The sequence below is a fragment of the Globicephala melas genome, chromosome 8 (assembly GCF_963455315.2).
Source record: "Globicephala melas chromosome 8, mGloMel1.2, whole genome shotgun sequence".
NCBI lineage: Eukaryota > Metazoa > Chordata > Mammalia > Artiodactyla > Delphinidae > Globicephala > Globicephala melas.
In genome coordinates, this window is record NC_083321.1 from 21,797,263 (window position 1) to 21,809,368 (window position 12,106).

Below are 12,106 nucleotides of genomic sequence, written 5' to 3' on the forward strand. Positions count from 1 at the left end.
ATGATCTGACCATAGCCATAGTTCAGGAAATAGCACACCCTATGGACTCACCAGTTGGACTTTGGAGTTAACTGGACCTAGATTCAACTCCCAGTACTGCCACCTATTGGTCCACATCACTGTGCAATTCAAGCTGTCAGAGCCTTTTAATTTCCTCCTCTGTAAAACAGTGTTAATAATATTGCTTACTTCAAAGAGCTACTAAAAGGTTCACTGATGTAATGCCCATTAAGCCCTCAATGAAAGCCGGTGGTTATTATTCCATGATATAGCAAAACATTTCTTTTTCTGTGCCTCCAAAGTGATTATATATCCAGTCCTAATTGGTACATATTGCTCCTTAAGTCCACTTTTTCTGACATTCTCTTAATGGGAGTTTGTATCAAGGCCTAGGGATGGATAAGGAGTGTCACCAATGCTGTTAATATGCCTAATGCCTGATTTACTACATAATCCTCAACCATCCCTGAATCACTGACAGTCAACTCTATAAGCTGAGCTCACCTGAGCTTATAAAAATCAGAAAACGGTCAAACTGGAAGAGAATGTGGCCATCTACGGAAAACTCCTCATTTTTACATGTAGGAATGGTAGACATACAGAAAATAGCAGGAAAATAGAACCATGTCTCTGATATTCTAGTTATCCCACTACAACTTCTAGAAAATGCATTGACTATGGCAGAGAATGATTATAACAATAGTAACAGCAGTAACAGTACACACAACAGCTATTTAATATTTTCTCTGTTCTAGGCATTAGTCTAAGCATTTTGCATATATTAACACATTTAATTGTCACAACAACCCAACAATTAGTATTACTCTTATGTCAGTGTACCTTGGCTTTTAAAAACACAGAGAAGTAACTTGCCCAGGGTCACATGTCTAGTAAGTGGTATGGAAGGAAAAGAGTATTTGTATTTGCTACCTATTATACACCAAGTATATGCTAAATTCTTTAAGAAATTTCAAGGGAACCAACAATTATTGAGCACTTACTATTAACCAGGCAGTCAGAAGTTTTCTGTTGGTCACTTCTGAAGAATAAGGATGGCCTTCTTTCTAGGGGCATGTCCTCAATAAACTACTCAGTTTTACAAGGGGCAAATCCTACCTTTTAAAACATCTGTAAGAGGAGTAGATTGGGATCTTCCTTTGCTGTTCCTTCCTTCTATTGTGAAAAATATAAATCAAATTGAAAACTCATTAGATGGGTGTGATGATGTCATTTTGATTGGGCCACGGATGCCCAGATATTTGGTCAAACATTATTCTGGGTATGTTTGTGAGGGTGTTTCTGGATGAAATTAACATTTGAATCAGAAGATTGAGTAAAGCAGATTTCCCACCCTAATGTGAGCAATCCAATCGGTTGAAGATCTGAATAGAACAAAAAGGTTGGCCCTCAGGTGGGTAAGAGGGAACTGTCTTGAGCTGGGACATCATATTTTCCGTGCCTTTGGACTCAAACTGAAATATTGGCCCTTCCTAGATATCAGGCTTGCCAGCATTTGGACTGGAAATTTCCTAGATTTCCTGGAACTTTCCATCAGCTTTCTTGGACCTCCAGCCTGCCAACTGCAGATCTTGGGATTTGTTAGCCTCCGTAACAGTATAAGCCAATTCCTTATAATAAATGTGTCTGTCTCTTCTTCTCTCCCTCCCTCTCCCACCATATATATTTAGAGAAAGAACTGTGCATCCATTTACATGAGGATTTTTTTCAATAGCAAATACTACAGTACTCCACGGATGTGGAGATGTGGAACCATGGATATGGAGGAACTGAAGATATACGGAGGAACAATGTATGCGGAGAGCCAACTGTAAGTTATATGCACACTTCTGACTGAGTAAGAGGGTCAGCACCCCAACCCCCGCATTGTTCAAGGGTCAACCCTATATAGAAAAAGAATCTTCTTTTCTCTGGAGAATGATAACTAATACATACAGGTCTAGAACAGGCTAGATGAGACACAGTGAATGATAGTATTAATAATCCAAACTAAAGCACAAGAGTAAAAAAAAAAATTAATAGAAAAAAATCATGCAACATGTAATACATGAAAAGATCTAATATACACATAGTTAGATTCCAAGAAATAAAAGACAAGGACACCAAGACAGAGCATTATATGAAAAATTAGTGATCAAGAAATTTTGAAATCTGATGAAAGACGTTAATGCACAGATGAAGAAGTTCAGTGAATCAGAAGCAGGATGAATGATGCCTGGGCACATGAGTCTAACTGTTGAAAACAAACAAACCAACCACACAATAAAAAGAAGAAGAAGAAGAGAAAAATCTTAAAATCAGCCAGCCAGAAGGAAGTAAAAAACATTTTCCTCAGCAAAGCAACAACTAAAATGACAATTGACTTCTCAGCAGAAACCATGTTTGCCATAAGAAATTGTAATGGCGTTCTTAAAATGCCAAAACAAAACAAAACAAACAAACAACAACAAAAAAATACTGCTAACACTAGAATTCCATACCTGTAAAAGTAATTTTTTTAAAAAAGGCAAAAGAATGATATTCTCAAATAGACATGAGAGAATTTACTGCAACAGACTTCTACTGTAGGAAATACTAAAGGAATTTCCTCAAGCTAAAAGAAAAAAAATGCAGATGAAATCATGGAAGTTCAAGAAAGGATAAACCGCATCAGAAAAGGTAAATATAGGGGAACATAAAAGATTATTGACTGCTTAAGGCAATAATAATGACAATATTTTGTGGCATTTGTAACTTATGTAGAAGTAAAATATATGACAAATATAGCAAGTAAAAAGTGAGTTATTAAAAATATCTCTAAATCATAATCATTGTAATTGATATCAAGTAAGCAATTTTTTTTCTCCAAAACTCCTACTTAAAAATATCCCTATTTATAAACTCTGTAACAAAGTATTTCTGATTGACCATCAGTTTGGTCATTTCTTTTATCTTTGACTTCTTTTTATATAGCCTTCCTAAAATGAAATAAAAGAATAAATTAAATTTACCGTAGGAATAAGTATTACCATCAGAAATCTAAATTTTAGACTGTAGGTTTTTAATGCCCTCCTTTTCCCATAATAAGGCATAATTTTACTGGATCCCACATTGACATGCACCATAAGAAATAGCCTACTCCTGTAATATCCAGACAAAGCCATAATTTGAAAAGATACATGCACCCCAATGTTCATTGCAGCACTGTTTACAATAGCCAGGACATGGAAGCAACTTAAATGTCCATCGATGGATGAATGGATAAAGAAGATGTGGTACATATACACAACGGAATATTACTCAGCCATCAAAAAGATTTGCACCGACATGGACGGACCTAGAGATTGTCATACTGAGTGAAGTTAAGTCAGACAGAGAAAGACAAATATCATACGATATTGCTTATATGTGGACTCTAAAAAAATGGTACAAATGAACTTACTTACAAAGCAGAAATAGAGTCATAGATGTAGAAAACAAACTTGTGGTTACCAAAGGGGAAAGGGGGAGAGGGATAAATTGGGAGATTGGGATTGACATATACACACTACTATATATAAAATAGATAACTAATAAGAACCTGCTGTATAGCACAGGGAACTCTACTCAATACCCTACAATGACCTATATGGGAAAAGAATCTAAAAAGAGCGGATATATGGATATGTATAACTGATTCGCTTTTCTGTACAGCAGAAACTAACACAACATTATAAATCAACTACACTCCAATCAAAATTAATTAAAAAACAAAAAAAGAAATAGCCCACTGAAGTCTGTTATTGAGAATGTAGTTCACAACAAACCTCTATTTTTTCCTTAGGACCAGTCTTCTGAAGTGTTATTTTGTTTTTATTTGACTAAGAATGTGAATTACGTATCTTATCATGTTAACTTCTTTGTTTTATTTACTAGAAAGCTCTGAGACAAACTTGTGGTTATTGTCTAGACACTGTAGAAATACATATATACCCTGCTATTTATGCATTACATTCACCCTTAATTATATTTAAGTTTTCCCCATGTTTGATTTCCCTTTACTCATATTTTCTCCTCCACTTTTATACGTAATCCTAATAACTTGGATGTTTTTGTATGTCACCTCAAATCCTTTTTAGCACAAGGGAGGAAATAAATACATACATATACACATTTACTCATTCTGGGTTCTTTTCAGACATTTTCTCATTAAATCATCACACACAAAAAAGGAAATGCTTATTCTTACCCATTTCACATATGAGAAAACATAATCAATGGCTAGCCCCGAATTACACAATAATGAAGCCAGAATTCTCTCCCCTTTGCTCTAAAGCCTGTGATTTTTTTTTATGCCATGATGTCTATGTCTCTCATGTGCCTACTGTACCATTCATTTATTTATTGATTGGTTGCCTATGTACGGACTACATAGTATGTGCCAGACTGTGGATTCAAAGTGAATAAACCCGTCAAAGCGCCACACCTCCCAGGAAGATTGCAGGCTCTGTCCTATGACATTAGGTTTCTTTTACAGAAATACTTTTTTGGTAAATTGGACTGGAAGTGCTTACGAGAGAGATACTATTGTTTACAACTGTGTATGACCCGCCACACCCATCCCACACCATCAGAGGTCCTCTTCGAGGTGTGGCTACTGTGCTTATCCACATTGCCCCAGCCAACTTTACAGTAAATATTTACACTCACAAGACCCATGAGGAATCAGCATGGTGATTAGTGGGAGGTTTTGCTAAGTAATCCAAAAAATAATTAGAGGAATAGCAGGATGCTATGAAACAACGCTGAGGTTTAGTTTTATACAGTGAGAGGGAAAAAAAAAAAAAGATACAAAGCCTAACTGAATTATGTTGACTTATACTGAACAAAAGGTAATTTTAGAACTAACTTGTCAAGTATGTCAATCTGCTGTGGCTTTTGGGAGCCCAGATTCCCTTCATAACTCAATGTCTTGTAACTAACACCCCCCGCAAAGGACTGTGAATATGTCCTGAACAATGGCTGAGTATGGGTTTGAATGCTTAATGGGATGTTGTCAGCAAAGAGAAATGGTCTAATTTCAGGCCATTACTCAGACTCTGCATACCAAACCCTTGTTTCTGAATGTAACACATGGCTAAGGGACACACGATACTTTACTAAACACAGGGTTTTCTGCAGTTACATAAGAGAAACTGGAGGTTTTTGTCAGGGATCAAGGAACAATACCTATAATTCACAGGTCTGTGCTTTGTCATGGAGAATCCAAAGCCAGTGGAGCTGAGCCCTTCAACACAGGAGCCCTCACACACATTGTCCTCTGTAGGACCCTTTTCATCACCCCTCAAGGGCTAAGGATTAATCATTTCAGGGAGAGAAGGTAAGTTCTTTGAGCATTGCAGGAAGTCTATTTTCCTGAATGGAAAGGGATAATTTTCTTATGCTCCCAGGCATTAAGGATGCACAGATTCTACTCTGTCCCACTTTCAGAATCCATCTTCTTGCCCCTCAAAACATAGGGAGAGAGAGTCGGTTTCATTAAAAGAACAAGTGCTTTTGTGTCAGACACCGTGGCTTAAACCTTCCCAACCACCATGTTCACATCTCCAATATGGGGATATTAGTAAAACCTTCCTCACAGGGGCTGCGTGAGGATCAAACAAGATCTCATCTGTAGGCTGTCAGCCAAGAATAGGTGTTCAAAAAAATTCATTCTAAGTTCTTTCTCTTCTAGCTCCAAGAAACTGCTCCAGAGAGGTGGGGGGCGAAGGTCTCTATATATGTGATTTTGGTGAAGAGGGAGTACACACAATCAAGCACATATTTTTTTTTTTTAATTTACTTTTGGCTGCATTGTGTCTTCGTTGTTGCACGCAGGCTTTTCTCTAGTTGCGGCAAACAGAAGCTACTCTTCGTTGCGGTGCACGGGCCTCTCATTGCAGTGGCTTCTCTTGTTGTGGAGCACAGACTCTAGGTGTGAGGGCTTCAGTAGTTGTGGCACACAGGCTCAGTAGTTGTGGCTCGCAGGCTCAGTAGTTGTGGCTCGCAGGCTTAGCTGCTCAGTGGTATGCAGGATCTTCCCGGACCAGGGCTCGAACCCATGTACCCTGCATTGGCAGGGAGATTCTTAACCACTGTGCCACCAGGGAAGTCCCCAAACACATATTTTTTGTGGAAGGTTTCTGCTAGTCTCGTGAACGTTACTGTGAGTCATGAGGAGCAGACGTCACCATAAAGGATTTTAGTGCTTTTCTACAATAGATATGAGACGATGCAAGAATTGGGCTCATAAAATCGTCTCCTGAAAATATCTAACTATCTGAAGACATGTTCTGCCAGTTTTTCCCAGAGCACAGAGTGTCTCATTCCTGATCTCCACCCTGAACTCCTTTCAGGCGGTTGTGAAGGTCAGCAGCTGCAGCGGTTCATAATTTGATCCTTGTAGAGGTAGCTGGCAAGCGCCAATTGGTAGGTGACACCTGTTAACGAGGAAATATGGAAACGGGACTGTGCGGCCTAAGGCTGGTCCCACTGGGGGAGACAGTTTGAAGGACAAAACTCTAGGTTAACCAAGAAAGAAAAACAAATTATGTTCCTACTTTAAAGGACAAGTCTGAGGATAAAATGATAGGTTAAACAGTAAAGCTCAGGATTAAACTGTAGAGTCCTAAGAAGTCAGTGGAAATAGCGGTGCTCTCTTAGCTACTGACATAATCCACCAAAGACATGGTCTGCGGGATTTTCTGGCCACTCTTTTTGGAAAGATTATTATATACCAGGAACTGTGTTGATGTTCTTTCCACATTATCTCATCTTTTTTTTCTTCACAACTATCATCAGAAGTGAACATTATCGCACCCAGTTACTAGTAAAGAAACTGCAGCCTGCTGCACTCAATAATGTGCTGATGTTCCCACAACCAGTAAACGGCAGAGCATGAAGTCTACCCCTACCTTCTCTGAGTTTCTATCTCCACATGACCCACACAGTTTCCCAGGTACAGAGAAGACAAGAGTAGCAGTGAAATTTGGGGAGAGTTCCAACGAAAGTCTCGTCCCCAAAGAAAACTTCCTGTACTAATAAATCTAGTCATTCGGACCAGACCCAGTAGCTCAGAACTATCTGTAAGCCCCCTGAGAAAAATGAGAGGTGCGCCTTCCACAGTGCAAGGGAAGGTTCTGTTCACATGTTCCGATTATCATTAGATTCCTAATGTCAGAGCTCCCCCGTCATTGCTGACCCAGAAGGTCGTTGCTCTCCCTCTTCAGAGGCTTCAGGGAGCCCTACCCTCTCCCCAGCATTTACCCCTCCCAGTCCCCCTATAGAAGCTCCCCAGGCTTCTCAACTTACTGTGGTGTCTCAAGGTAGTGAGAAAATCTTGTCCAAGAATCTACCCAAGAAAACTATGTGGAGAGAGGGAACTTAGGGATCTGAGGAACACTTTGGAGGCCCACTGGCCACAAAGCACACAAGAAACAGAAATGAATGACTGGGGTCACAAACAATTTAATTACTTATTTACTGCATTAACTAACTATTGAAGAAACTTAGCTCTTCATGGAACCTCCCAGGAAAGCGGAACCAAAAGCATTCTTACACTACTTTTGATTTTGCTAATCCGAGTCAACTGGTCACTCCAGTCTCTTCTTTTCATATCCCTTCCTACCTGCCCCCTTGTCCTTCTGCAAAGGGCAAGCAGATGTGTCCCAGGACATAGCTCCAAGTCTGCAAGATGACTCCTCAGCGCGACTGTCAAGATGACATAGTGAATACAGAGTGAAAAGGGGAAAAACTCTCCATTGTTTTGCACAAAAATAAGCCGGTGCTTAATCTAATGCAAACGTAATTACTTTTACTTAAACAAAAGGGGGAAAACAAATAAAAGGAAAAAAACTTAATGTTTAGAGCAAAGGCCGTCTGCTTGGAAATGAACAATTATGTGGGCATCAGATAGCCGGCACATTCTTCCTCTGGGCGGCTGCTCTTTGGAAACAAGTCTGAAACGCATTTAAAGAAACAGAAACAGGAGCTATGAGTCCTAGCTATTCTTTTCTTATTGTCAACAGTTCCCATTTTAGGTTCCTGTCCTTGGTCATTTCTTTAGTTTGAATATTAGTAGAAGGTTGGCACTTTGGGAAATGGCATTAAAGTTGGGTGTCAGGAAGAGGTACATTTAACATTTTTTTCTATTGACCTTTACTTGGGTTGACCCCTTTGATATTTCCAAACAGAGAATGAGTCAAAAGGAATACTCTTTGATTCATTCAACAGATATTTAAAGCCAAACTACTCTGTGACAGGTGTTGTACTGGAGTAAGCGATACAGAAATGAGGACTGTCCTAAAGCAGACGATCTAGTGGAAAGAAAAAATATGGAACAAATAATTCTGCAAATAAGTACAGAAAAGTACATGTTGCTCTGAGAGCATATAACAGAGAAGCCTAAACTATCAGTAGAGTAGTGAAGGAGGGTGGTCAGGAATAGCCCTCCAGTTATTCCTGGAGGCTCCAAGGAAAATTCCACTTCCAAGCTTATTCAGGTTTTGAATAGAATTCAGTGCCTTGCAGAGCCTTGACACATGGGTCCCTTCAGGTCCAAGGCAACAATAGGACATGGGATCCTCATATTTCAAATCTCTGAATTCCCCTTCCACTACTATCCTGAGAAAGATCTCTGCTTCAAAAGCCTCATGTGATTACATTCGGCTCCCCAGGATAACCCAAGATGAATGGCTATTTTAAAGTCAGCTGACTACTAATCTGATTTACATCTACAAAGCCCCTGTGGCACGTAACTTAACATATTCACAGAAGTAACACCAGGGGTAGGGGTGGGGGTGGGGGGGAGGGTTCATTTGGACTAAAATTCTGCCTTTCGCATGGAGTATTTACAATGCTATGTGATGAAACCTCTGAAACACCCTCAAACTAACAGATTTACTTCCTAAGGAAAGGGTACATGGGAACCAAAGTTTCGTCCTTTCAAGTTGCAATCTCACGATTGTAACTTCTCCCCTCTCTCCCACTCTCCTCCTTGAACCCTGGCTCAGCTGCTTTACAGCTGTGAGACTTCAGATAGGCTACTTGAATTTGCTGAGCTTCAGTCTTCCTATCTGTAAAATGGGGATGATAACAGCAGCGCAAACTCAAAGGGTTGTTTCAGAGACTAAATATAGGAAGTTAGGATAACATCTGGCAGCTATCAAAGTTTCAACCAGTGCACACGGAATTAGAATTAGAAGTGGTAGAGTCAACAGCCCTGGTCCAGAGCTCGCAGATCCAACCCTGGTTGCCAAGAGTTAGAACCATCTGTGTGTCCACTCTAACATTCTCTGACTAGAATTTAGCTAGACCCCTGCCCAGCCTTGCTTTCTATCATTCTGTTCTGTTTCCCACTTCACAGGCTCTCTTCCTCTTAGTGACCATATTCTTAAGATTCTCTTCCCAGTGACTCTTTCATGACTCAACACACTGACTCCACTCTCCACAAACTACTTTCCAGGCTCCAAACTCTGGATTGAAAGTAGACCCTGATCTTTGTTGGCCCATGTTGGACGTGTCCTTGATTCCTCTTCCAGCAGATACCAACCCTCCCCTCATCTGGTAGGAAATAGTGGAAAAGATTAACAAAGAGACGTGGAATCTTCATCTCCAAAGGTCCTCAAAACCAGTCCAAAGCAGGAGCAATCCAAGCAGGGAGGTCAGAAGCTAGAAACAATTAGGAAATCTCAGGAGAATTTATCTAGACAGCTAAGCTTAGATAAACAGCCTTTTGCAAACTAGGAATAATCATTGGCCACGCAGAGACAAACACCTGTAGAACATTTTTTTCTTGTTAAAATTATCAAAAGAACGAAAAGTTAGCCTGCATCTGGCTTATACGCAATAACATGACCCAACAGAAGGCTTTCCTGGCTCAAACCAATGTATGACTGCTCTCCAGTGGCCTGGGAACTACGAATATCAATTATACTCATCGGTTCTCTCTGTGTTAAAATGTAGGCCATCCTGCAGGGGACTGGGCTCAAAATCCATTGTCACTACATAAATTCAGCCCAGAATTAAACTGGTTGAGTGAAAGTGGATTTGAATATTTCTTTCCAGGTGAGCTCTCCATCCAACCACACACATGTCACTGAGATAAAAGCACAATCCTATACCACTTTCTTTTGTGTAGTCAATAGCTAAAGTCAGGTAAGAAAATAGCCTCTTTAGACAGGTTCATTTTTTTGCAAGGTAGCCCTATATTCAGCCATTTCCAGTTTGGGTCCTCCTGAACCAGGATTCAAGACAAGAAACTCTCTTGTACCCTGTGACCCATCTTACTTTGGCCAATCTCGGTTGAATGTCTGAGTACACAAATGGTGTGTCTACTTTCTCTTTTATGATGCTCTTGCTTCTTCTGAGAGTCCATTAATAATGAATAGAAATGTAAAATTCTCCTTCTCTTCCCCTTCCCAAACCATCAAAGTAATTGGTGAGTTTCTATGTTGAACTGAACTCTTACCGGACTGGGAGACCCCCCTGATCTCCTGGTGCTATCTTACCAATTCATGCTGGATAGTTCGATTCAAAGCAGCACCTTTGTGGAAGCTTGCATGAAATCCAGACTATGTAACTGCTCTGTCAACAACTTTATCTGCTGGGTGCCTCTCCAGGATTGCAGAGAAAGGACCTGGGATTCCAAATGCATCTCTGCATTGTTGTTAGCTAAGATTCAAGCAAAGCAATCAGATAAAGGAAAAAGGATGAGAAATCTAGTATTTGACCATGGCTTTGAACGTACTAGACTCTGATTTTACTTCAAACTTTAATTTGAGCAATGAATAAAGAAATGATGGGGCTTCTACAGAGGTAAGAATTGAGAAAGTTAGCATCCTTTGTTCTACAAAAGATGAAAGCTAAAGAGAAAGGTCACTGGAATACTCAAAAAACTTGGACATCTCAGAGAGAGTGAGGATCAGCAAAGCCATAAAAACAAAATACAGGGACATGGGATTTTTCCACTGTTTTTTTGTTAATGTTGCAAAATTTATTTTATCTAACTTAAAAGTAGTAGTAATGCTCTGCAGAACTAAAAGGGGTATTTATCTTATAATGATTAATTTTTTCTTCCTTCCTGATGAAAACCAGTGTTTCATTTTATATTGAAATTATGCTCCACTGAACATTTTATTAGTAATAATTCACTATTTAAAATGTATAGTTCAGGGCTTCCCTGGTGGCGCAGTGGTTGAGAGTCCGCCTGCCGATGCAGGGGACACGGGTTCGTGCCCCGGTCTGGGAAGATCCCACATGCCGCAGAGTGGCTGGGCCCGTGAGTCATGGCCGCTGAGCCTGTGCGTCCGGAGCCTGTGCTCCGCAACGGGAGAGGCCACAACAGTGAGAGGCCCGCGTACCGCAAAAAAAATAATAATAATAAAATAAAATAAAATGTATAGTTCAGTAATGAAAAACAGATCACTAGGCTTGAAAGAAATCCAACTTATTTAAAATGAAAGAAATCTCCCTTTTAATTATGGTAGAAGTTTCTCTATCCAGACATGTAAAACACTTTCCAAAGAGTCCTTGAATTTTTCTTTTTATTTAGAACTGTTTCAGATTTATAAAATTATAGTGAATTTAGTAAGAGAGTTCCCATATAGCCTGCACCCAGTTTTCCATATTACTAACATCTGAAGTTAGTGTGGTAGATTTGTTATAATTAATGAATAAATATTAATAACATTGTTAAATAGAATGGATATTTTATGCAAATTTCTTCAGCTTTTCCCCGCTAATCTCCTTTTTCTGTTCTAGGACGCTATTTAGGAAATCACTTTTCACTTAGTTGTCACGTCCTCAGGCTTCTCTTTGCTGTGATAATTTCTCACGTTCCTTATTTTTGATGACCTTGACAGTTTTGAGGAGTCAAGATATTTTATAGACTGTCCTTCAACTGCGATTTTTCTAATGTTTTTCTCATGATCAGAGTGGGTTAGGACATTTCAGGAAGAAGATCACAGAGGTGGAGTGCCATGCTCATCACGTCATTTTAAAGGTATATATTATCAATGCAATTTTTCCTCTATTACCTGGCTTGAAGTAGTGTTAGTCAGGGTCCTCCACCAAAAGTTGCTAATTCTTTTCC